Below are 26,387 nucleotides of genomic sequence, written 5' to 3' on the forward strand. Positions count from 1 at the left end.
AAACACACCCATGTAAATACATGTACGGAGGAAGAGTAATATCTTTCTGTGTTTTTACACAATCGATTGTTTACATCGAATGTAAAAAAAAAAAGTCTCATTTCTCCTTTAATTTATTTAACTCATAAAATGGATACAAATATTAACTTACTAACATACCATTGGCAATTGAATTAGTATCTCTTTTCATGAGTATTGGGTAGCCCTGAAAAGGGCTGTTTTTGTGGACGAGGAACTATATCAATCTTTTATTGTCTAAGATTGCGTCTCCGTCAGGCGGTAGGCTTTCCCACAGGATAGGGTCTGCTTCTTCGGAAAGAGAAGGAGAACTCTTTGGTGTCTACACGGCAGTCGATAAAACCTCTGTCTGATTCCTGCTGTTGTTGCTACTCTCTCTGTTGTTTCTAAAGTCTGTACTTTCTTCTATCTCCTTCTTGATTTCGTCTCTGAAAAGCTCTTCTATCAGGTCTTCAGTCACTTTCAACATTCTGACATTTTCTATCTCTACAGGCTTTTGGTATCAGACTTTGCCTGGCACGATGTAAATTCGCGTAAGCTTCGTTCAACTTGGCAAGTCTTGAGCACATTTTCAAAGGAGGATGAGTCAACAATGAATGGTCAGACTCTATCTATCTATGTTAAATTAAAGAGGTTTGCGCTCTTTCGAGCATGTACCTCCGCTTTATGCCTACACAGTAGGCTATTTAATTGCTCCGGTGGAAGGAATTGGAGCCACTTCCCCATAGCATTTATGTGCTCAGGGAGCACTTTTTAATTAAAGTCGTCAGGCAGTGGACCTCACAAGAGGTCCTAACTGTCTGAATAGAGGGCTTGAAGGCGAGTGGGAATAGACCCAGCACACACTCAACCTATTCAGTTATTACTACTTTAGGTATGTATGAGTGGGAATGGACCCATCACACACTCATATGTTTGGTACTGGATTTTCAGTATTAAGTGCGTGCACTGCACGTTGTTGTTTTTATGTCTGGCCGTGGCAAGGGAGGCGAGGGTGGAAAGGCGGTTCCAAGGTCACAGGTCGGTGCTCCTAGAATTCAGGGTATCTGGTCTTAATTGTCGTCCTACACAATTTTGAAAAACTCTGTGCTGTTTTGAGTTTAGAATTAGCCTAGGAGAGTTATCTTAGGTGACAATTTTTAATAAAGTTTGCCACCTTGTGTGGCTGGTCCTGATGGTCTTGGACTTTTGAGACCACCTTAGATGAAGAATTCTGTTTTTAGGGTCTTACTTTGTCTAATTTGACGTTGTTTTGTTTGCAGCCTTGTGCTGCTGGGCTTGATGGTCGTTGGTGTTTATACCACCTTATAGATGCTAATTCGGGATCCTTCTTTCCTAGAGTTGTTTAAAGTTTGCTACTTTGTGTAGCGGGCCCTGATGGTCTTGGGTGTTTGACCACCTTATAAATATGACTGTCACCTTCGGCTAGAGAGTTCTCAGAGGTATTAGTGGTGTTATGTGCATGCTAGAAAGTGGAAAAGATTGGTTAGGTTGAAAGGCGGAATAATAAAGAAGACATTTGTTTTCCCTTCCCCCCTTCCTATTTCTGTTTCCTAGTTGCCTTATTTGTAATTTATCTGTTTGGATTTGTTTGGTGTTATTTACATTTTCAGGCTTTGTTTATTTAATTAGGACAGATAATTTTGCGGAATTACTCGGGTCGCTAGGACGGGTCAAAGACATCTGATCTGATTTCCCCCTGTATTTGAGTTTCTTAGCCTGAATACTAATTATGTGATGTTTATTACCAGGCTATATCTATTTGGATAAGACAGATGTCTTTGCCGATCAATCGGGTCGCTAAGACGAGTCAAAGACATCTGGTCTTATTTGTTCTCTATGTTTAGGTTTGTTAGCCTGTACTATTGTGTTATGTTATTTTATGGCTAAAATTATTTGGTCAGACTGGAGTCTACACAGATTTATATGGTCCAAGCGCGGACGCGATAGAAAACATCCTAAACTCTTTTGAGTCAGAACGCAAAATAGTTTGATTTGAGGGACAGAGAGAAGTCAAAGAGCATAGTTCATGATACAAATGGCAAACAAACGACAGACACCTTTTTCAAACACAACATTTTTATTCAAATAACTAACAATTAACAAGTAATACATTTTTCAATAAACAATGCAATAAACTAACACAAAAAAAATTCGAAGAACAAACTATTTTGGACAAGGCTGAAAACGTTGTGAAGTGAAGTTAAACTTCCAGTGTTGGAAATCATTCCTAGGTTAATGACAAAAGATAACCATAATGTTCGCAAAACCATCGATCTACTTTGTCATCGTTTCTAGATGAGTGACGATCAAAATAAGTCACTAAATGTTCTAAAGAATATCCAAGACTGCGTTGATGAAGAAAATACACACGATATTGTCCACACACCATGGATTCTGTGCCTTGTAATTTCACATAATTGAATCGTGTTGTCTGGGCATTTCTTCTCATAAAGTCGATGATATCGTCTTCCAAAGGTTGCAATCCTTACGAATCAAGATACTCCACACAACCTTCTTTAGTGGGTTCCTGGGAGATGACTGTCGTCCGTGTTGATGACATAAGCTTGGTGGTCTTGAGGTTTGCGATGAGGTAGTTCATCTTTAGCACACACGACAGGATTCCAAGAAGCAGTGTACGAACTGTGGTTCAAAGGTAATACAGTTCCCAGGTATCCATTTTTGTGTTGTTTTTCTTCACAGGTAATGATAAATGATCAATTCAATCCTGACTTTCTCTTTGAAAATGTCTGACAAGCAACCGTTTCTTCGTTTTGTCTCTGCACTCTGAGCCAAGAGAGCTTCAATGTGATGGATCTCTTGAGTCATAAATGGAGTAGAAGAATGATCACGCAAGTCTTTATACCACTGATGCAACACGGCTTCTTCCGAGATGAGACTCCAAACTTCGTCCAGATACTCGTCCATTTTTCTTCTTGACTCGGCATCAGACATTTATCATGTTGAATTTGACTGGGATGATCGTTATGACATCCATGTCAGTCTTTCTTGATCAATATCGTTATTTTTTCTGCTAGGTGTTTGGCAAAACAGGAGACTAAATGTTGTTCTTGTTCTGGCCATCTGGACTTCATGACTATGTCCTTTTCGTCTTTGTCTTGGGGTTCTGCTTATACGGTCTCCTCCCATGCAATTTGCAAAGATTCTCCACTATTCAAAGAGGGACAACAGACTTCCATAGCTTCCAATAGTCTAGAATGACTTCTCCCAAACTATTGATTTATATGGCATTGTCGAATTTGGCATACAGGATGACGTTCACCATGTTGTTTACAGGTATTGGCTTTGCAAACTGAAATTCCACACGAATCTGACCGGATTTTATAGGGTGGAAATGTCCCTCGTCGCTTACTTGGTCTGGGGTGAAATCAAAAGCCCACAGAGTGTAACTTTCTGCATAATCCTCGTACATAATACCGAGACTATTGTTGGTTCCTAAATGTCCTGTGGCTTCGTACAGGGACAAGTACGATCTCAAGTAATTCTTCTTCTCGTCACTAAAGTCAGGTTCGAAAAGTCTGGTACACAGGGTTTTGCCATCTCGACTGAGACATTGTAGTGCTGAAACTAAAAAGGATTTTACTTGAAGGCTCCATTGAAGGCTGTATTTTTTGTCGATAACAAGGATCAAACGTTTGGGTAACTGCCCTTGGATTGATGTCAAGCGGGAATGGTGGAAGTTTTCCACGCGTCGTTCCAAACGTCACACGTACAGCCTGACTTCTGGGATGATGGTTTTGTAATAGACAGCATCACGTATCAAATGGAAAGCGGCACTGCTACGATTCAGTCTCAGGCGGACATCCACAACGATCAGGAAATACTTCTCTTGCAACCAAATGTCTAAATGCAAACGATCCATCAGATCTAAATTTGTGTTGGGGCTTTTGATTTTGATTTTGTTTCGTCAGCTATTGAATCCCACATTGCGGTTTGTGGTCTTTATCTGTAATCAGATCGGTATCGTCAAACTTGCCCGCTGTGTCAGGTTTCCATACCACGCAAGTATCAAGATGGGTGTTCTTGGCCTCTTTTCCGTACGTTAAGAGATTTTCCAGGTACGCTCGGTAAGGGTAATTGTTCATGCTACTACTGACCAGTTTGTTATTCAAATACAAATCCACTCCACTGAACAAGGAATGCATAAAATTGTTGACGGGGGATACTTCATCTTCGTCCTTTATATCGGGACCGTCTGTCGACGTGTCGATCAATTTCACTTTCAAGTACAAGTAACTGCTATTCAGATCGATGTAATCTTCGGGTTTTCCTTTGATTTTAAACTCGATCGGAGCTGACCATGAGTTCTGGACAGAGGCGGCATGGCAAACACATCCAGTTCCGACTTGGAACAATCGCAAGACTCTCGGTGCATATTTTTTGTTTCTGATTTAATAATCAAAAATGTATAAGTCTCGAGCAGTTCTATTCTTTGTCTTTCTAGCTTTATGAGTGTGAAGTCTTCTGAAGGGCTGTTTTCTTTGTCTCTTTCTGTCTTGTACTTGCTGTGGCGTCAGGGAAGCGGGAATGCCTGACTCAGTAGCGTTCATGGCATTTATGGAGTTTCTCGTCGGCCAAAAATGTCTTTGCCCGTTTGAAGCAAGAACTTTTTCCCTGCTCTCAAGAAAGATTCTTTGGGGTTTTGTTTGTCGATAATGACATTTTGTAGAAATTCTTGACCGTTCGTCAATGCGGCATCTTTCAAGGGGTGCAATCCTGGTGTCACCTACGGATTCAACACCGGAGCAACTGAACGAAAGGCTGATTTCAACATATCTCCTAAACCATGTCCTCGCTGTCGAGTGACTCCTCGGTACACTGGATACATAACTTACAATTGGTTAGAGAATCGTTTTCGAAAATGGAGTTTCACCGTGATTTTTCCTTTGGAGAATGAAATATTTTGTCCCAGATCTCCTTTTATGGTAATGTTGACAGTGTCAAAATACGACTTACTGACGAGTAAATAGTGAGGATGTACAAATTCGCGGTGAACGTGATAGGTATTTCCACCTTCCTGGTCATTGGTGGTGGTACTATCTACTTTGAAAGGAATGACACGCAGTAAAGGTACGGAGGTGTATCCCACCACATTGTACTCCACCACATCGGAGTACACAAAGATCAAATTAAGTCCTTCCTTCAGTTCAACCGGGGATCCAAAAGCTCTGTAAAAATCCATATTAGTGTTGATCTTCAAGCCAAATTATTTTCAACCATCTGTGGATGTCCACCCAAAATTTCAAACAAGCTAACATTAAACCCGAGGGACAATGTGTCGGTACGGTACCCTGAAATGTTATAATTAGGCGACGCGCCACTCTATGATACTCAGTCTTAACACTTCTATTGGCTATGTTCAGGGCCTTTCCAAAGGCGCACTCGAACCTGTCCGCAATGGTGTCCACCTAATGTTCAGCACTAAAATAATAACCTGACGAAATTTTCAACGTGTAGATGCCGAATGATGGATTGCTTGCTGACTTTGTGTCACCTGAAAACCCGACTTTATTTATTTCCTCTTGCAATTGGGCGTTCAGGATTTCGACCTAGAAAGTGTTTTGGATTTCACTGATGTTTTTGATTTGTGTAGGGTATTTTCTGGACATCATCTTTTTAACCCAAGCTTTCAGTTCTTCTCGTCGGGGTGTGGAGGAAGGGGTACAAAAGGACGCTGCAATCATACTAGGAATGGGAGCTGCTGACGGTGTTTGAAAGACTTCTCGAACCTCTTTTTCCTCAGGGATTCGTGGGGTTGCGACTGTCTTGACCGCGGGGGGTGGTGGTGGCAGTGACGGTGAAGGACTTTTCATCAAGGCCTTAAAATCTTTCAGAGTGGATAGAGCTGTTTAATCTAAAACTTTCTGGTGAAAGTGTTGCAGTCGTTGCAAGAGTTGACCGTACTTTTGCGATTTTTCTGTTTCGGACAAATCGTGACGATCCATCAACGACTGCAATTCGTGTTGTAACCTGGACATCTCGGTCAAATTCGGATTGGGAGGCAAATGCAGGGTCCGTTGGTCTTGTCAACGATGGTATTTCATCCATCGTTTGTAAGGCACTGAAGCTAGTTTTCTTCCTTCCATTCGATTTCAAGGGTTACGTCTGAGATGTTTGGACTTCAGCGGTATATTTTATCTTGCTCCAACGAGTCCTTCCAGCATGATTCCCAACACTCCTTTCAGCAAGGGTCCTAACAACAGAGGCAAAATCCCTCCGCGTTTTAGCATCATCTTCTTCTTTTGACGAATGGGTATTTTCTTTTGAACTATTTGGCGAAGAACGTGCTGATGTTTGGCTAAGCAGTGTTTCTGGTGTTTAGAGAAAGGTATCGTGCCTTTCAAGACGTTCAAACAACATTCGCACACGGTATCGATGACATCTTTGGAGGCAGTTTGATTGAGTTTTTACCGCATGGGTGCAGAAGCTTTGGACAGGTCGACAACATATCTCCATGTTTGAATAAACGAGGAGGCAGTCCTTTAGAAGAGGGATAGTATGGGGGTGGGTGGGGTGGCATCTTTGGAGATTCAGGAGCGCAAAAACACTGATGACCATTCTTTTCCTCAGGCCTTTTTTATACTGGAACGCGTCGCCACTGATTGTCTTTACGTCGTATCAACTTGATGACAGTCATCACGCGTCAAGGAGGGGTACGCAACGGACTAAACCGGACAAATCTTGCTTGGACAAATCCAGTAAACTCTGTAACATGCCCGATCTCTCTTGGACTTTGATTTTGGGAGCAGGTACTTTGTAAGCAGCCGCCACTGCAGCGAAGGAGGAGGGGGAGTCACTACTGAAGAAGTTTTTGGAGACGTAGGTTTCCATTGTTTCATCACCTGAGGAAGAACAGGTGTCAAATTGTCTTCGGCTGGCATCACCAGCAACGGAGAAGTGGAATAACCTGAGGCCACTAGAGACGCCTTCACCATCGCTGCAGGTCGTGGTTTGCGAATGTAAGGTTGCGTCCTGGCCGAAGTGTCTCTCTTGCAGGTAGAAGCTGTTTTCTGACGGCTTTACTTTGTTGAAACAAAGTAGTTTGAGTAATGTAAATGATTCTGGCATTACGATGATGCCATTTGTGCGTAAACCACAGTTAAATTTCTTCTTCGTCTTCTCCTAACTTGTCATCGATAATGACCAGATGGGTTTGACTCGGGTCAGACACGATTCCGTCTTCTTCGCTAGGAATGCCTTCCACAAACACGATGCAATCGCCTTGAATTTCTCGCAAGAGATTGTACGCCGATTGCCACTCTTTGTAACACCAAATGATTAGTTGAGGAGGACGATCGACACAATGATGTTTATGTTCAATCAAACGTTTGTCAAATTCGATTTTGCCGGATCCACTAGGTCCGGCAATTAACATGTTAAGGGGATGGCGAAGATATAAGGCATCCAAACTGGCATGATCTAAGTGTTCGTCGATGACTTTGAAAGTGGAGGGAGAGGGAGCAGAGACAGCAGAGGTAGCTATAGAGCAAGGAATATAACTTTTGACACGAAGACAGACAAGACAATAGTTTTTATAATTTTCAGGACACGTTTATTGCAAGTTAAAATGGAACGACACGAACGACAAAAATGCATAGGAGCCAAATGGTTAAGTACAGCAATAAAAACACATCAAAACGATCAAAGTGAAATATAAACAAGTCTCTGTACAACATGTTTTTGGTAACCAAGATATCTTAGGGACAGTGTGTAATGTTCTTACAATTTCTACATGGGGTAATGTCACACAGTTGTACTCCCGAATGGCCTTTCGGGAATGTCCATGACAGTCATGTCTTGAAGGGAGTGGTTGTCATCGGTGACGAATTCTTCTAGCACTGTCACTAACACAGGTTTAAAAGTGACTTTTTCCATGGACGTTTGAATGGAGGATCACAACTCTTGGGCTTAATGGACAACTTCTTTGGTCCAAGCCTCAAAACCCCAATTTTTACAGTCACGTTCATCTTTCCAAAGGGGGTGTAAGTCACAAGCTACACACACATCGTCATACTCATCTTCGGTAGCTAAAAGTTGACGAATCTTTTTGTTTCTCGTAGAGGTCAAGAAGTATCCAGATGAAAACGCAAGGCTTTAAACAAAACAAGTCTCTCGTGGACATTTAAAGGGACCACTTTCATGTTTTAGTTGGTGGCAAGCACTGTTCGTAGAGTCCACAAGGAATCAGCTGATAAACGAAATCCCAGAAAGCAAGTCACTAAGACTCACACTACATGTCGACCCCAATTGAACGGAGACAGTTCTCGTAATAAGTGTTGGTAATCGTCCACTGTATGAATAGTGTCATTGATTGATAAAGGTTGTGGCATGGTAGCCCGTTTATATACCCTCTTTTGTCGGAGGTAATAAGTGTACTTTTTGCACAAAAGTGATTGTACTCCAGTAGCCAAACCAAAATTTTTAGTCACTAGTTCACACATTACACATCGCACAGAATTTTCATCTAGATCCAATTTCTATAGCGTAAACGACTTTGGTAATCCACTAACTCTTAATCTGGTACTCGTTGTAGTGTGGCCAACATGTAACAAGTAGGATGAGTAGACACCAAATCCTTCTGGTCCTCGTCCAGTTGAACAATGTCTGACCATTGGAACGTTTACAAATGAATCAGTCCTCTTACAACATTCAGGTACCAGTGGTTTCAAGATCGGTAACATAACGGATGCAATTGTTCTTTGCGTTTCACTTGTATTTAGATCAGCTTTCGGTAAATGCGTTCTCTCAACTCCACAGGCAAACCACGAATGTTCTCTTGTAAATTGTCCATCCAGGGATTACTAAGATCGCCCCACTAAAGGTAGGTAGTGACAATTCGGAGACCACCGAGCATGTTCCAGGAATGCCGAATCTTGTTGTTCCCACTGATGTAGTGACACAACACAACTGAAACACTTGAATTTATCCCCTTCACCCAAGTAGAAAAATCCGACTCTGCTAATTCATCGGGGGAAGGTCCTCACAGATATTTAGGCCATTTTCCTTGGAAGGTTTGGAATCGACTTTTAAAGCCGCAGTATTCAGGTAAACGCACAAGGAACAAATATTCGTCTTTCACAGGTTCGTTTCGATGATGGTAGGGTAAAATCGACAGGAGTTTGCTCAGCTTTGGATGACATCCGTAGGGTGGTAGACGTATGGGCTCACGTAAATGTTGACATCCACAATGAAAACCGATAAAGAGTCCACGATAACGAGTGGCATCGCTTTCGCACCCGTCAGGATTGAAAGGAAGCATCCCTTTCCATGGTAGGTGTAGTGGTAGTAATAGTAGTTATAACAAAGTTCCCATGGTGCTTTATTGCATCGCTCTCATCGCAAAGCACAGCATCGCACTCCACTTGAGAGTCCCCAAACTTGAATAATGCCTGTTTAAAAGGATTCATTTTTCTCGCTTGGTCTTGATAGTTACAATGAACTATCGGTCTTGGACTTTGTCCCTTTTTATATGCTGACCAATATCAATGTGACCGTGCGGTAAAGTAACGTGATTGGGAACTGCACTCGCCTATGGTAAACAATTTGATACAGCTTTTCCAAGGGTCGACTGACGATTTGGTGAGTGGGTTAGCGTACTATCTTGTGCGGTTCGTAGGTGGTCACTTTAAAGTTTCCATCCTGTCCCAACTCCAAAGCTTCTTTTAATACGCCAAAGTTCACCTCATGACTGGTGCAATAATTGAGAGTCAATCCTTTCACTTTACACTCGGTGTGCACTTCTTCATGTTGGTATTCGTAGCCGAAATATTTAGGACCACCACTAGCAAAACTTAAAATCTTCTCGTCGGGGTGTTCGTCTGTCCAGACTCCTAAACGATCTCCATCGATGTCAGGGTGATGTTGAACCGGGCGATCGATGTAGATGTAACTGTCCGTGTCAAAGTACAAGATACGACCACCTAGCAGTTCTAAAGCTTCCCACAATTTTAAGCGAGCATAGACTGTCACGTAAGCCGCAATGATGACATTTCCTAATTCGTCGGCTTGTACAAAGTCCAGATCTTCATCGTAATTGACTAAGATCAAGTCCTCAAGAATGACGTCTTCGTGTTTAATGTATTTGGTTTTGTCGTGAATCATCTGGAAGTACCGGGAAGGTTCTGTCAAATACTCTGTTTTGGGTAAACACGGTCGTTGTGCCATTTTGCCCCACAATAATTTTAACATCACTTTGGCAAACGATCGCCTGCCTTCGTTTTTCTCGATGTGGTCTAATGTGATGCCTTCCTGCTTCCAATATTTCTCTTTTAATTTCTTTTGAACTTCGGGAGTGTGCCACCAGGAAAGATAGCCGCACTTGATCAAGCCTTCGTATCGTCGAATGTTGTCCAGGTCAATGTGTTCCGTCAGCAACTGCAGGTGACCTGCAGGAAAGTGACAATATTTGCACACGTAAGGATACAGTGAATACACGTCCAAGTATGTGATTTCTTCTCCTTTCTCCTCGTCGGCTTGGTGGCATTTGTCCGTCCTCCGTACAAACTGTCTCACGGATTCAGTGGGTCTACCAACTTATAACTTTCTACGATGCGTTTAAAGTCCGGATCGGTTTTCAAAAGTTGATCGTACTCGTGTTCCCACATTTCCACCACTTAGTATCCTTGCTGTTCTAACTTCAAGCGCCGCTGACAAGTGGCCTGGTACAAGTCTTCCATGGTCCGTTGTAAAAACTGATTGTTTGTGTCACGTTCAGGGTAACAGAGGGAACATCAGTGAAATAAGCAACCATTAAACTCATACACGATCTTGGGGTTTTCCACCGAATACGTTCCGATAGTCTTTTCGCCTCATCCGTTGCGGGCGTGCTGAATCCATTTGTCTTCCTTGTCTCACAAGTAATGTAGCCAACGTAGGGCTTTGACCGAGTACTGATGTTTGACAAAGTTGGTCGTTTGAGGACTGATGACAGACAGGGTGTTTTCGGGCATAACTCGTTGGTGGTACACTAAAGAACACGCTTTGGCAATGGTGCAGGCTTCTTTCAAAGGATCGACCACTCTGTGTTCCATGAACACCTCTCGAAATGTTCCACAGCAACGCCGTAAAATGTCCACGTCGGAACGAAAATACTTTAACATTTCTTCCTGAAAAACGAATGGGTCCCAGGCGTGAGACTGGTACCAAGCGTACAAAGCTTCTCGTTGTTTGGTACGCATATTGTCGGGAACGGTTTGCTGATTGACTTCAGTATTGAAAAAGAGAGGAAAAATAACCTTTGGTAGTTTTTCTCATTCCAAACGTTTTATGCATTCGACTCAAAGGCATGGCCAAGTAATCGAATCTTTAAACTGCAATTGACCCACTTGCATGGAAATGATTTTGTCTCCGTTCAAAGTCACTTTAGGACGTTCGGTGCCTTGTTTCTCAAAAGAAACTGTCCATCGCATCCCGAGAAATTGTGAGCCTTCACTGTGGCATGGCGATGACAATCTCCATTACTTTCGATGTCCTCTTGGCTCCACGTCTCGTTGATGGGGTATAAGATCCATTGGGCGAAATCGGCTAGCGTGTTAGGTCCCCGAATGATTTTTTCACGTCCTCCAGGAATCTTGCTGCAGTGAGGTCAATGAGTAAATTTTGGTTCTTGGATGCACTTCTCGCACGCAAGATGAACCACACAGGAATGTGAATGCCAGTCTCTTTCATGCATTCGAAATCGAAAAAGATGAAATTGCCTTTTTTCTAGTCATCTCTCTTCTCTTGTTTGGAATGGTACTTTTTAATGTAGCATTCGTGTTCCAAGTCCACGATTTGGTGACTAATGTGACATCGTTTCTTTCCTGAACATACGTGTGCTTTGGCATTATTGGTACGTATGCCTTGTCCACAAGTAGGGCACAATCTGAGCAGTTGACAAGCACTTTTCTGCAATGAACCTTGCGTCTTCAGATGTTTTTCGTAACAGGCAGGGCTGATAAAAATGCGCTGACAAGCAGGGCAATGCACTCGTGGTTGTCCTTTGTCTAGACAGGGCTGAGAGGCCAAACATCCCTCACATTTAAATCCACAATGCTTGTGTTTCTCTCGATTGTTATAGCCATAGTCACATGTCTCACAGTAATAGCTGTATCATAAGAATGCGGTGACATTGGTAATAGTATCGTGATGATAGACGTGAATGTATTTTCCGTCTTTGAAATATTTGACTCGAAACAACAAGGTCCACGCACTTCTTGAGGGTGCACCTTCAAAGGTAAAGCATGGAGCTAGGACATCTTGCAAATTTTGCCTTTCTGGAATGCCACAGGGTGTGTCTTTGGACAGGCCAGCTTGTTGTAACAGGAGTTCTGCTTGTCTTTGTTGCTTGGCTCGGTTCGATTTTCGACTGTTCTGCCAATCTATTTTCCATTCTACCGTGTCGTTCTTGTTGGCATACGTTCGTCCCACCACGATGACACGAGGCTACACTTGATGTTACGAAGGTCGTCGGCCAATAACACTTTTCTGCGTTGTCCGGTCCCTTTGGGGATAGAAACGTGGGTCATGAACAGTGTGGATTTTCTATCGGTGATGTGAAAGTTGTGGTTCGGTCGTTGCGCGTGTTGAATATTGTCAATGACTTTGGAAGGTGTTAATCCTGCTGGGCTGCTAAACTCGATCCAAACGGATGATTTTAAATTGTCGCGATGAATGGAAAGTCTCAAGCGATCATCTTATTTAGCTTCATATTGCTGTTTCAGTGTGGTTAACAAAGAATCCCACACCTCAGTGATGAAGCCATCTGCTTTCTCCAGTGATACGTTGGACGTGAAATCTTTAAACTACACTGTAGGCCGTGGTTCTAAATTTTCTCGAGGAGCGCTTTTCTGTCTCTCGAATGTCATAGTACTTTTCAGGGTTTACTAATGTGGTGAACTTTGGCTGGGTGTAGACTCTCTGGGTCTGGATTCTGGCTCACTCAAGTCATCTTCAAAATCAGTGGCATGAATCTGTGCCAAGACTTCAGCTCCTGTACGAGACGATAAATGACGCTTCTGCCTCTTACTTTCTTCTCCTTTCATCTTGACTGCGAAAAGTCAAACGACTATATTGTAAAATCCATGGGTCACTTTATATCCTTATCAGACCAACGTATATATAAAGGGTGTGTGTCTTCCCTTCCAATATTCATTTCACTCTCAAACTGGTGAGCAGAACGATGGAAGAGCCCACACAGATCGAACTTCTGAACAGAGCTTTGCAAGTTGTTGTAAGAAAATTTTGATCAGACAAACCGACGGACTACTCACCCTCTTTTCGAGATAAAAGTCAAGATACTTGCTATATCTGTAAGAAGAAAGGACATTGGTCTTCAGAGAGTCCAGACCGTCAAAAAAGCAAAACAGGTGCCAGAAGAGACAAAAGTCAAGATACCTGTTATCATTGTCAAGAGAAAAGAGAAGAAAAGAAGACGAGGAGAAACTGTGAAAGTGAAGAAATTCAAAAAAAAAAAAATATAAAAAAAATAGAGATAGTGAACAAAGACACAGAAGAAGTCTATGAACTTTTTAAAGTCTTGTATTGTGTTGTGAATTGGATTGTAAAATTTGTATCAGAATAGACCAGGCATAAAACGTAAAAAAGGGTTTTTGAGTTTTAATTGATTTTGGGAATTGAAATACTATCTCATTTAGAGAGAAGCGGGTGGCCCTGAAATGGACCGTTGGATATTTGTTTGTTTAAAAAACAAACTCAGGAACGGGACGTAATCATCTTTAACTGCCTTAAGCTTTTGCCACGACCAAGGTCTGCTTCTGGACTGGCTCCAGACGATGATGATTTGGTAGAAATCACTAAGGGTGGTATCGCAGGCGTAGTAACAGGGCTGGATTGTTTAGCTCGGGAAGGTCTTTTTCTCTTAGGTCGTAATAAAGAAGTCTGATACATTTGTTTCAGACTCCTTAAACTCTGCTAAAAGGTTTGGCTTTCACTATTTTCCTTCTCTCCTAGACCTTGTTTCTTCTCTGCTGCTTCTTCATGTCGTTTCCTTCTTGCATCTTCTCGCTGTTGCTGTTGAAGGAGAAAAGCTTGTTCTGCTTCTTTCTGCTGTTGTAAAATTTCTCCAATTCTTCTTTCTGTCTCTGTTTAAAATCATCGGCGTGTGTTATAGAAGGAGAAGGTGGCGAAGGTACTGGTCCCGGAACGAATTCTTGCGAAGAAAGAAAATCGACTAAATCCCAATTAAAATTGACCTCTTCTTGAAGTAAGCATGTGTTGACTTTGGTAGTCACTGCTATGCCATCGCTTCTCGTCTCCACGGCCGGTGCACCCCAATTCATTGTCTTCTTAGTTTCCGTAATGTTTGAAAACTGTGTCGCATGGATTGACTGCGCACAGACACTAGCGCATCTATATAGGGAATGTGACGTCAAAGACTGCTCTCTTCTGATTGGAAGACTGACTCCGTGTTGTGACTGAATTTTGTAATGCGTGTTGGATTGGTGAATAAATTCAATCCGTTTCGATCCGCACTTCCCTTATAAATAACCGAAGTTCACTGCATTCCTTCGCCTGTTCTCGTCACAAGATGTGGACCAACGAAGAATCATCTACTCTCGTTTCGTCAATGCTGTTCCGTACGGACTTACCCATGTATGTGTAATCATCATGGACAATTATCAGGGTCAAGGATACAAGTGTTTGGAAAAGAAGAATTTATGTGGAGATAAAAGGCTGTTTGAAGAGAGTCCTTATTTACGGACCAGAAGTCATAAGAAGTCTGAGGAAGAGAAGAAGACCTATACGTTGCTCTCTATGTTAAAGAAATGATGTTAACCAAAAAAAAAAAAAAAAGGCCATTTTCAGGGCCACTCATATGCCTCGAAAAGATTTGCTTCCTTGCCTAAAACAATTTTTAGTGTGTGTATAGTTTTTTTGTATAATGTTTATTGTCTGTGTTATCTCTGTCTCTGTACCGCCAGTCCCGTCCCCGCCAATCGTTGTAGGAATTTTTTCCCCCGCTGATTGGTTCGATTGAGGTCAGCTCCTTGCAACATAGTTACCAATCTTCAGTACCATGACGTCACCTCACCTGTTCCATTCCTCTTGTCCCTGTATTTGTGATAAGTCCCATTGTCCCTATAAAGGCCCACGACTTTCTTGACTGGATTTTCCATTGTCCCTATAAATCTTGTCCCTATACAGTCCAACGACCTTTTTGACTGGATTTTCCATTGTCCCCCTATCGCCCCACTATACTACTAACGGGGTAGAAGGGATTATCATTTCTCTCTGTATGTCCGTATCACTTTTGTTTCCTGCATTTAGAATTAAGAAAAGAGTAAAATTAGTATATATTTGGTCACAAATCAACATCTATAGTTGTTTTATCTTCTTAAATAGCTCCAAATACACTCTGAAAGAGAAATTCGGCCATGTTAGCTGGTGTTTAAATTGCGTACGTGAAGGTACTTTTAGCGGTGCTACAAACATTTCGTTAGACAAATATTACTCACCCTGATAAGAACCATACGTGCATATAATGAAAGGAACATTAACTGCATTTTTAATTTATCCACCCCAAAATTCTTTCATCACAAATGACATCATACCCCTCCAGATTATTTAAGCGGAGGTCCAAGCACCTCACATTCTATATGATTTAAGCGGAGGTCCAAGCACCTCACATTCTATATGCTGTAGTAGAAGACTTATAGCTGTAGAGAAAACGAAACCTTAAATATTTTACATTTATGATGGTCCCTAGATCGCTAAGGAATTAACGTTATAATTTCACACACTTGTATAGACTTCTGAAGATCACTTTTTCAGTAGACTTTTATTTGAAATTTCGTCATTGCAATTGAATATGACGTTGAATACGTTTTGCGACTATGTGTTTATATTTAGGTCCATAGTTTTGAGGTGATCACTGAATCTTTAAATTCACATATTAACTTATAATACATTGCATGGGCTGGGTTTTCGCAGTACACATAGTTATATTATACGGTCTGCCAAGTAAAGCCTATCGTGCGCCGAGAAATGGAGTTAAACCCTAAGAAAAGAAAAATAATAATTGGACCCAGTTTGACTCAAGTAGCTTTACAACATTTCACCCAAATGTATAGCTAAGACATAATTAAGTACAAAAACTGCATTAGCAGCAGGGGGGGCGAATCGGACATTTTGTCCAATCGTTATTTTGCTTAATTATTACTTTCTGCACTCAACGATCTAGTGTCGTCAGCGCCTGGTAAAAAAAAAAACGACGACGACGCTGGGGGATCGTCCAATCGTCATTTGGTTTAATTAACACCTTCTGCGCGCCGATCCCCAGCGTCGTCAGCGTCCGGTAAGCACGTCGACGACCGCGTCGATGTCATTGCCCCCTCTGCTGCTATGATCTTACAAACAGAGTGATCACTAACTCCTCCTCTTGCAGATCGATTAGGTTATTTGACTGATCGGTGAGTTTAAAATTAATTCTCGTTAAAAACCGATCATGGCATCGCATATAGACCGGATTAATCGGACTCTCAACGATTAAATATCCCGGAGGGGCTGTTGGTGAAAACGAATAAAGGATATACCCCTGTTGAGCTTGATTTGATTGCTTGGTATCCACCTGATAACTCCCTTCGATAACATCACACACTAGATTGATCGCTATCACTGATGCGATATTTACGTTGTATGGAGCAATATGCCTACCACCATCTCCGTTATCGTGTCTGAGGATAGTTGATGGGGGGGTGTCCGCGGGTGGATTCTTAGGCCATCCTAGTATGGTTCTTATTGAACTGTTATAAATATCAACCATATACCCCGGTGTGCTTATTTCAATCGTCGACGATAACGTCGGTTCATGAACCGTAATAGCGATTTTTGATTCCTTTCCTGTGATCGATTTTATCCTGCGTTGAAATTCTTTATTGATTTGCTCTATTTGGTATGACCCAGTTGGTATTGTAACCTCCTCCCAGTCTGGGGTCCCATCGGGTTTATTTGTCCGTGCAAAAACCAGCGAGTTATTAGGTTGTTGTCCGTTAAATGCGTCCGCTCGGATATTAGGCCAACTGTGATATACTCGCAATTTTGCCAGCGCTATTTCCTTTACTGGAACCGGTGATGGAAAGTTTACACTGAATTCGGGTTTCGTTGACGTTATTGATATCATATTTGTTTGTACCGGAGTGGTGTTCTCCGCGATCCGCTGAAGTAATTGAAACCCTTCGGGGTTCAGCGACATTATTATTATTCGTTGTCTTTAGTGTCTAATTTCAACAACCAGGTGGTTTCGGCTTCCAGTTGAAAATCCTCGATTTTTGACATCGCGGAGCTATACAACTGGACCATCGTGGAGAATTCAACATCGGATACGAACAAATTATCAATCGATAACGAGATCAACCCGGATAATTTCGAGTATGCGTCGGATACTATTTGATGTTTTACTGTATACTCGTTGAGTTTTTTCTGAAAACACGATGATATCTTCCTAGTGATTGCGTTGGCAACTCCAGCAACTGTTGTCATCGCGGAGATAGCGATTGGAACAGCGATCGGGGTTATCGTGGTCACCGTGGATAAAATAACACCGGCGCCAGCTACTATACCCGACACCGAGTACACGACCGCGTCGATGGCGGTTATTTTACGACGGTATTTTTTTATTTTTGCACGGTATTGTTCGGAAAGCGTTTTCAAGTTCGCGGAAAATTCTTTTGCGGTATCGAATCGATATTGATGTGACGTCGGTGATACCTCTGATTCAATTTCCTTGGTGGTCATTTTTATTTTAAAAGAACTAGTGTTTTTAATTACTTAGATTCGCTACAAATTCCACATACCATGTAATGTTTGCCCGGGCTAAATTTCCATCAACGGCATAAATTGTAAACTGTTCAGTTGCGTTCTTGTCTATAATTGTTGATATTGTATTGTTAAACCCGGATGAACTCGACGATAATATATTAAACTGCATCATTGAAACCAGTGTCAATCGATAAATGCCCTTAACAGTTGCGGTAGTATTTACTGTATTCTGTGTAGGAGTCCAATCGAATGATCCATGCCGAATTGTGTATACTGTGTTGATGATGTTCTCATGAGGGATTTTTATTTTTTCGAGTTGCTCTGTTATTCTCGGTAGTTTTTCTTTAATCGCTTCAACATCAGTTATAACTATTCCTACTCCCCGCCAACTCGCGTCTATATTATTCTTGTTCGCTGCAACATTAGTTTTGATTGTTTCTATTTCCCGTGTATTCTCGGTCATACTTTTTTTGTTCGCTGCAACATCAAGTTTGATTGTTCCTATTTCATATGTATGTACGTCTATGCCTTTTTTGTTCGCTGCAACATCAGTTTTGATTATTCCTATTCCCCGCCAATACGCGTCTACATTTTTTTTGTTCGCTTCAACATCAGTTTTGATTGTTCCTATTTCCTGTGTATGCGCGTCCACACTCTTTTTGCTCGCTTCAATATCAGTTTTGATTGTTCCTATTTCTTGTGTATGCGTGTCCATATTATTTATGATCGTTGTAACATCAGTTTTGATTGTTTCTATTTTCCGTCCATGCGAGTCTACATTATTTATGATCGTTGCAACATTAGCGCCGATTATTTCTATTTCCCGTTCATGCGCGTCTACACTCCTTTTGTTTGTTGCAACATCAGTTTTGATTGTTTTTATTTCCTGTCCATACGCAGTGATATCATTTATAGTTATTGTAATCTCATCCGGCTTGGTATTTTTTTTACCAAAGAATTTATCAAAGTTGTCATCGATCCTGTTAACATTTTTTCGCAACGGTTGTAAATTGGCCGACAGTGCCATAAGTTCCGAAATAGTATTTGTTATTGTTGCAAGATTTGGTTCGGTTGCCGTCGGGGGTCCCCGAAAAAAACTATCGACAATGTGTTTCACATCGTCGAAATGCGTTCTTATCGACATTAACTGTTCTCCATGAAAGTTAAATTCACCACGTAAACCTTTTAACGAATTCGAAATGGTTATATAACTGTTGCCAAGTATACTTATTCTTCCATCTATCATCGATATATCTTCACCCGGTTTGAGTCGTCCGTCGCTGGTATACAGCGCGATAGCGTTCTCGGCGGCATCACGCTGTCGTATTAAAACGTCATTCAGTGACACATTACCGGATTTCAATTTACCCTGGCGGTCTTGAAATACAACTATTTCGCCCGGGTCAACACTTGTTAGATTCAACATATCAGCGATTTCATCCTCAATTAGTTTTTTTATGTCGGCGGCGGCCGTTTCCGTGGATTCTTTCAGCGCCGAAACCGGTCGTCCCCAAATATCAATCATTATTATTGTAAATGTTATTCTCTAAAATCCGTTGAGCTTCTACGACCCCACTAGTGTATTCGTTTACAACCATATGAGGTGGTTTTCGCGATGATGAAATCGCCGCAAGTACGTTCAATACCTCACGGCCACATATCGGTGGGTCACTTAACTGCTGTGTTGGCAGCGTGGAATAAAAAACCCGGGCTGAACACTCCCGGGCTGAACACGCCCGGACATACCGCATGAACTCTTTCGGCGGAGCTAACCCGTATGAATCAAAATAGACGATCGCACGCGGATCAATCGCGTACGCAACCCAATGAGTTCCCGCTCCGGAGGACCCATCGAGGTTAATTATGCCGGTTTCAGTATTCCTTGGGGCCGCCGGTAATTGATCCCTCATAAAAACACCTCTGAAGTTTTTTATCGCTAGCGCGTTTGCGGCGTCTATTAAATCAAAATTAGACATGGGAGTCATAGACTCAGGAGTCATAGACTCAGGAGTCATTGACTCCCGAGTCAATAAACGGTTCCCGGTAGTCTTAGACCCTTTCCCGAGTACCATGAATACGGGGTTCCCGGTAGTCTTAGACCCTTTCCGGCCACGGGTCGTTTTTTTTTGTAGCCTTTCCCGGTTGCCTTCTTCAATGCCATCCCCGCCGCGGTACCAACGGCTCCTAACGCCGCCGCCTTAGCCACTGCTGGTGCGGCCGCGGCAATCAATGCCGGAATCGCAGCTAACAGCGGAAATATTCCACCGGTCTTTTCCATGTTTTTAATTGCTGCGGCTGAAAAATCTATTTGAACACCCTTTTTATTCTTCATCGCATCATTGAAATGTTTTATTTGACGCGCCGTCAACGATATCTTATGATTACCACCCGCCATCTGCGACGGCTTCAGCGTTATTGTGGTCCCGCATTGTTTAGCCGACTTTGATCGTAATTTCTTGACTTGACCATCAGTCAACTCTACATTGACGACACTATACGACATTTTATTGTAAACGCGTTTTGTGCTTTCAATTACATGTTTTCCACTGGCGCATCAACGATTCTCATTCGTCCACCAACACCTTCTAGCAGCATTGATTTATCGCTGAGAATGACAGCAACCGCTCTATAATTGTCACCACCCGGGGGGATTATACGAGCTCGGAAGTGTATATCAACGACGGATTGTCTCGTTAAATCAAGATGTTCCAGCGAAAAATAATAAATCGGATACAGGTTTTTAAAATCAAGTTGTGATATTTGCAAACCGGTGTCGACGTTTTGATCACGACCCATATATGACAGCAATCGATGATACACACGTGCGATATGGTTTTGACCGTAATTAAGTTGTATATCCTCAGATGGTTCCTGCTGGCCGTTTATTCTCAGCGAGACGTCAGTAACGCCTAATTGATCAAATATCATATGGCTGGATAATTGATTATCAACTCTCGTCATATCCTGCAACGCAACAAATATATGACGCGGAGCCGAAATACCTTGTTGTGATGCCAGGTTCCATGTGAATATACCATTGATATTTGATTGCTTAGTATCTGTTGTTGTTGTTAGCCAACTTAGTAATGATTTTCCTCCCTGCTCCATAAAGGATAGCAATCGTGCCTCTGTGGTAATGGATGGAGTCAACACCGGCATCCACAATGACATTTTAGTTAAAACGACTTTACCAGGGTCATTATTTGGATTCGCAAGATCCGCTGGAATCCTCCAAATTGCATTTCTATCATCACCTTTTCGCACAAGTACCACGGTATGCTTTGCTCCGTAGATAACTTTTCGCACGTTCCTACAAAATCCAAATATATGATGCAGTGGAATCGCGCATGAGAAAGATCTACGCGGTCCTGTTAACATTGATATGCGTGTTACGGCTCCGATGTTGAAATTAGGATCGCTGTTTATAATCATATTCTCAATATCAGCATCAGCGTCACCAGCATTTTTTTTTGGTCGTCTTACCACAAATTGCGAGTTTCCGGCAGTGTTTCTAGTATCCTTTGCAAACATCATAGATGGACCCGCTGATCTTGTGTAATCGTCGGAATATCTTGCTAGCCCGATTATTGTTGTAGCAACATCAACATCGCGTTCTATAGACTCGATCTCTCGCCCGTCAATGAGATATTTTGCGCTCTCAAACAGCGCCATTACGCCGTTATTGACTAAGCCAACTTTGGTACCATCTGGATACGGTGCTGGTACAGCAGGAGTATCGGCCTCTGTTACAAGTTCTCCTTCGATTTCAATAAACGCTTCACACGGTAAAAAGTATTTACTGGTATCATGGACTTGAAGTTCAATTCGCGATCGTATGTCGGGTTGTACTGCATAATAGGAATAAAATTGATAATTACGGACGGAATCATCCTTGTGCACTGGTGCGTCCATATCAAACGCCGGGTCAGCTGTTCGTTTAAACATTTTATTTAATAATACGCTGATGCATCTAAATCATCGTCGTCGTTTTAAACCACTCCCCGCTATTATGTTTGCGGTGTCATCTTGATTACTGTTTACCAACGACTCTAGCTTTTCTTCCACGGCGTTATTTATTACTTTACTGACATTCGCAGGCATCACTGTCGTTGATGGCATCTGTTTTTTTCTTGAAAATCTCTTGGATTTCACCAACGACATTAGTTTGTCCCGCGCGGCTGAAAGCGCCTTTCCGGCAACATCTCCAATGGCACTAATACCCTTATCACGAATAACATCAATGGCCTTCATTCCTAATTGTTTGGCTAACGGCGCTACTTTTGGAGCCATTCTTGTAAATAACCCCGCAATGGTGCTACCGAGACCATCTCCATAGTACGCACGGTAAACAGGCAATCGCGAGTTTACCACGTAGACGAGTACTGGTTTATCGTGATTGTAGTGTATGATCATCCTTATTAAAAACACCAGTTTTCCAATTAATCATCCACGAGTTCGTCTATGAGCGTTCGATATGTATTAATGTCTATGATACCGCCTGCAAATAACCGCTTGCAAATATCAGCAGCCTCATTGATTATTTCCGTAGAGTTATTTCCGGCTCGTTTTCCTCCAATTAATACCTCTAGCCGTGATATATCACTGAGAACACTATTAGGGCAGGTAACACTAGCGTTTTCAACTAGACCACTACCACTTGGATACCCCTTTCCGCTTGTTTTTTTAGAACCAGCTTTTTTTTGACGTTTTTCTCGGACTTCTTCTTTTTGCTGTTGTAGTATTTCTTGTTGTTGTCGTATATCATAATCATCAATTCCTTTTTTAAATTCTTTATATCCCAATTCTTTTGTATCCAAGCGATCAATCTCTTTATTCGTTTTATACAACCAATTAACCCAGTCATCTCGTTTTATATTACTGTTTTTGTACTCGTCTTTTAAAAAGTTTTTTCTTGAATAATAGCTTTGAGCGGCAAAATTACCAAAAACCCTATACTCGTCGGATTTCAGTAATTGAGGTCGTTTTATTTGTGCTATAGCCCCTTCAGTGAGTTTATCTATAAAGGGGACTCCTTTTTGAGTGGAAATTTTTTGAAGTTCACCAACATCACCCTGTTCAGAATCATCAATATCAGCTAATCGTTCATACTCTCGTTGGGTTTTTATATCACTGGAAAGTTGTTTTATCCGTTGCTGTGTTTGTTCTGTCTCTGCTGCTATCTTTTCAAGTACAGGAAGAAGAGGCGCCTCTTTCCGTTCGCCCTCCTTAGGAATATCCCCGTATATTGCTCGTTCTGTTGCAGCTGTAACATCCTTAGTCGCTTTAGTTACCGGGGCAAATAACTGTTCGCTTCCAACAGTAAAATCGGTTTGCATTTGTTGTCGCGTTTGAAGTTTCTCTCTCACTCTGTCTCGTAACGGTATAAACTTTTTAAGCGCTGCTAGCCGCTCTCTGGCTAGCCGAGTAGTAAGTGATTCACCTACCATTATTGTAAATTGATCCGCAATTTTCTAATTTTCCGCCGAGTGTACCATCGGGAGCTCCACGGAGTTTTCGTCTATAATCCTTCTAATGTTTTTGATCTTACTAGAAATCTCCCGGCGTCGTTCATAAACACGTCCGAGTTTTTTTCGTATTATTTCAACGGCAGTAAATAGTCCAATGAATGCATTTGCGTCATTGTGGTACAGGTTCTCATTAATCGTATGTTGTAATCGTTTTATAAAAAAATACTCGCGGGCCAGGGTAAAACGCCCCCGTTTCGATTGTTCGTTAATAATTTCATAATCGGATAATATTTTTTCACTGTCGAGACCATCAGATAATTCAATTCCTTGATTTTTTAATTTTGAAATCTCGGTTAATATATTATTGATGTCTTCGATATTCATTATTCTTATAAAACATCTTGTTTTTAAATAAAAAAAAAAATGAAAACCCCGTGTATCAATTCCGAGGTGTTCATACTTTGTTTTCTTCCGGAACAGACAATAACGTTTCACACTGTCATGGTGGCCTTGTCAGCGCCATAGGCGCTGGTGACCTTGTCACTCGCTAATTTCTGTTATATATGAAAATCGAATTCTATGCCCGGTCTTTTTTGAGATCGCTGTTTGATATACTCGTTCTGCAACAAATTGTATTGAGGCTCTACAAATGTCAAAGTATCTACTGGCTTCATTCATCGACTGAAATATTTTTTCCTCGTGAGTTGTTGTATCAAATGATTTTACGCTTTTTGCTTTTTTTGAGCACTTACCAGTTTGGCCTTTTTTACTATTTTCACTCTGAGAGATAGCTTGCAAGTTTGTAAGAGAATTATCAGTCTTATTATTATTAATATGATCAATAACAAGCCCATTCTCGATTAATCCGTGAAAACATTCATAGATGATTCTGTGACAGAGATATTTCTTCTTTCCGGCACCAAACATTAAATACCCGTGATTGTTTTTCCATCCAACCGGCTTCTTCAGTTTGCGGTTTCTAACAATGCCGTCGCGAGACGCCTCGTAACTGACGAGCACAGGATGCGGCTGAAATTCTTGGTCCATTTGTATAATAATACTATTTGTCTAATTTATTATTTGGTTTAATTATAAATCTTTCAACGTAGTCTTGGGGGGTTTTGATGACGAAGTCGGCGGTGGGGTCAATGACGGCGTTTTTAATTCGCTTGTCATAATAGCGTTTTAGTTCCCTGTATCGCTTTCCGCCACAATTGATACACAACTGCGATTTTCCTCTTACACCGACGTGACAAACCAAGCACGGGAGAGGGCCAAGAGAACCATTACGAACGCTTTGTAAATGGTATCCGCAGAATTCACCTCTACATGATTTATTGCACGGGGTTGTCGACCCAATCATCAACCATTTGCAGTGATTCATTATACTATATTCTTTCATTTAAATACTTGTTTTAATTATATGGATGAGTTTGAGAGATTGGCAGCAATTAAGCCCCGGAAAAATATTAGGTTTAATCTCGATAGAGTCCTCAAGGACACACCAAAAGCGTTAATAAACGATAGAACCCTGTTGAATAAAATACGTGATTGTATTAATGAATTCAAACGTGATGGTGCATCTCATAGTTGGTCAACATTTCGAATTGATGGTGTTGTTGATGCTACCATGAACAACAACCGCGCAGCAACGATAGTATCACAACTTGACGGTAAAAGATATTTCTTCAGAGTAAAATTCATTGTCCGGGTGAAATCAGGCGATTGGATCATACGTGATAAATTTGAACCGGTTCTCAGCGACAAGAAAACAGTCATTGTTAGCCGCGACTCCAAGCCGGGGTTGTTAACCGGAGTTGACAGACCATACTATGAACGAGCGTATCCTGAAACAGCAGTTGTTTATGGAATATACCCGTTAAATAAGAAACCTGATATCGGAAAACTGAAACCGATGAAACAGTCAACTGGGATAAATTGTGTAGCAGAACGAATAATAGAGCATTTTACAAATGCATGTCGAGGAAACAAATTGACTGATTTACGACGTAGCAAAATCAACCGGTGGGAACTAACCGTAAAAGAGCGTGGAGCGACCATCAGCGACATAGCAAGATTAGAAACATCGCTGAGATTTCCAATAACCGTTACAACGATAACCGGTGAAGTATTATACGAATCGAAGTATAAATCGAAGGGAGCCCCAATCAAAATTATTGATCATAACGAACACGCATGGACGCCCGCGATCACAATATTTCCACGAGATAGAACAGTAAAGTATATACCCGAAGAATTCCTGGAAGAGAACGGGTTTCTCGCGGAGAGGAAACTATTTGATGCTATTGCTTGTTTGTGTAAAAACGACCCTGTATCAGTGTGGTTACTTCGCAGCGCTGAAAACGATGCGGATACCTTTGATCAGTTTGTAAGACCAAACGGCGAATTATATCGCACTGAAGCATTTCACAACAGGATGAAAAAAACCGCCATGGAATTTGAAGAGCATGATGAACAACTGCTAACAAATTGTTTTACGATTCCATCGGTTGTAGCTCATGTTGCAGCAAGGAAAAATGCGTGGAGACCAACGCGCAAGGAATTTCTGCCGGATGTACAATCCAGTTGTTTGGAGTATTATCACGGTGGATTATGGAACACTGAATACAACCGCGACGCTATGATCTCGGTTGATATGGTTGCCTGTTATCCAGCGAGTTTTCTCGGGTATGGATCCGCCGCTGAGTATTTCAAACGATTTGGACACCCCAGTCATGAAATGACTCGTGTTGCTATTAATGGACCACTGCCTGATTTTGATTTAACCGGATTCGCTCGCATAGTATCATTTGAATTCGCGGCAGGACTCCATCGCTGTTGCTATATTTGGATTGGTAGACACATGACTGAAAAGAAGTGGCTGCCAATAGCGCTGCTACGGTATATGATTGATTGTAGCATGCTAGTTTCGTTGATTGTCAGTGACGCGATTATATCATACCGGGCACAGACTGAAGTCTGGTTACCAGAACCGGAGCGTCTAGATAGCATAATTGACGAATCCAGAAAACACATTGATGCCGACGAGGAATATATCATCGAATGGTCCAGGAGGATATTCAACCAACGAAACCACGAGGCAAAAGATCTCGGTAGAAGAAT

Source organism: Sinohyriopsis cumingii, chromosome 3, assembly GCF_028554795.1.
Source record: "Sinohyriopsis cumingii isolate HCF-2022 chromosome 3, ASM2855479v2, whole genome shotgun sequence".
NCBI classification, from domain to species: Eukaryota; Metazoa; Mollusca; class Bivalvia; order Unionida; family Unionidae; genus Sinohyriopsis; species Sinohyriopsis cumingii.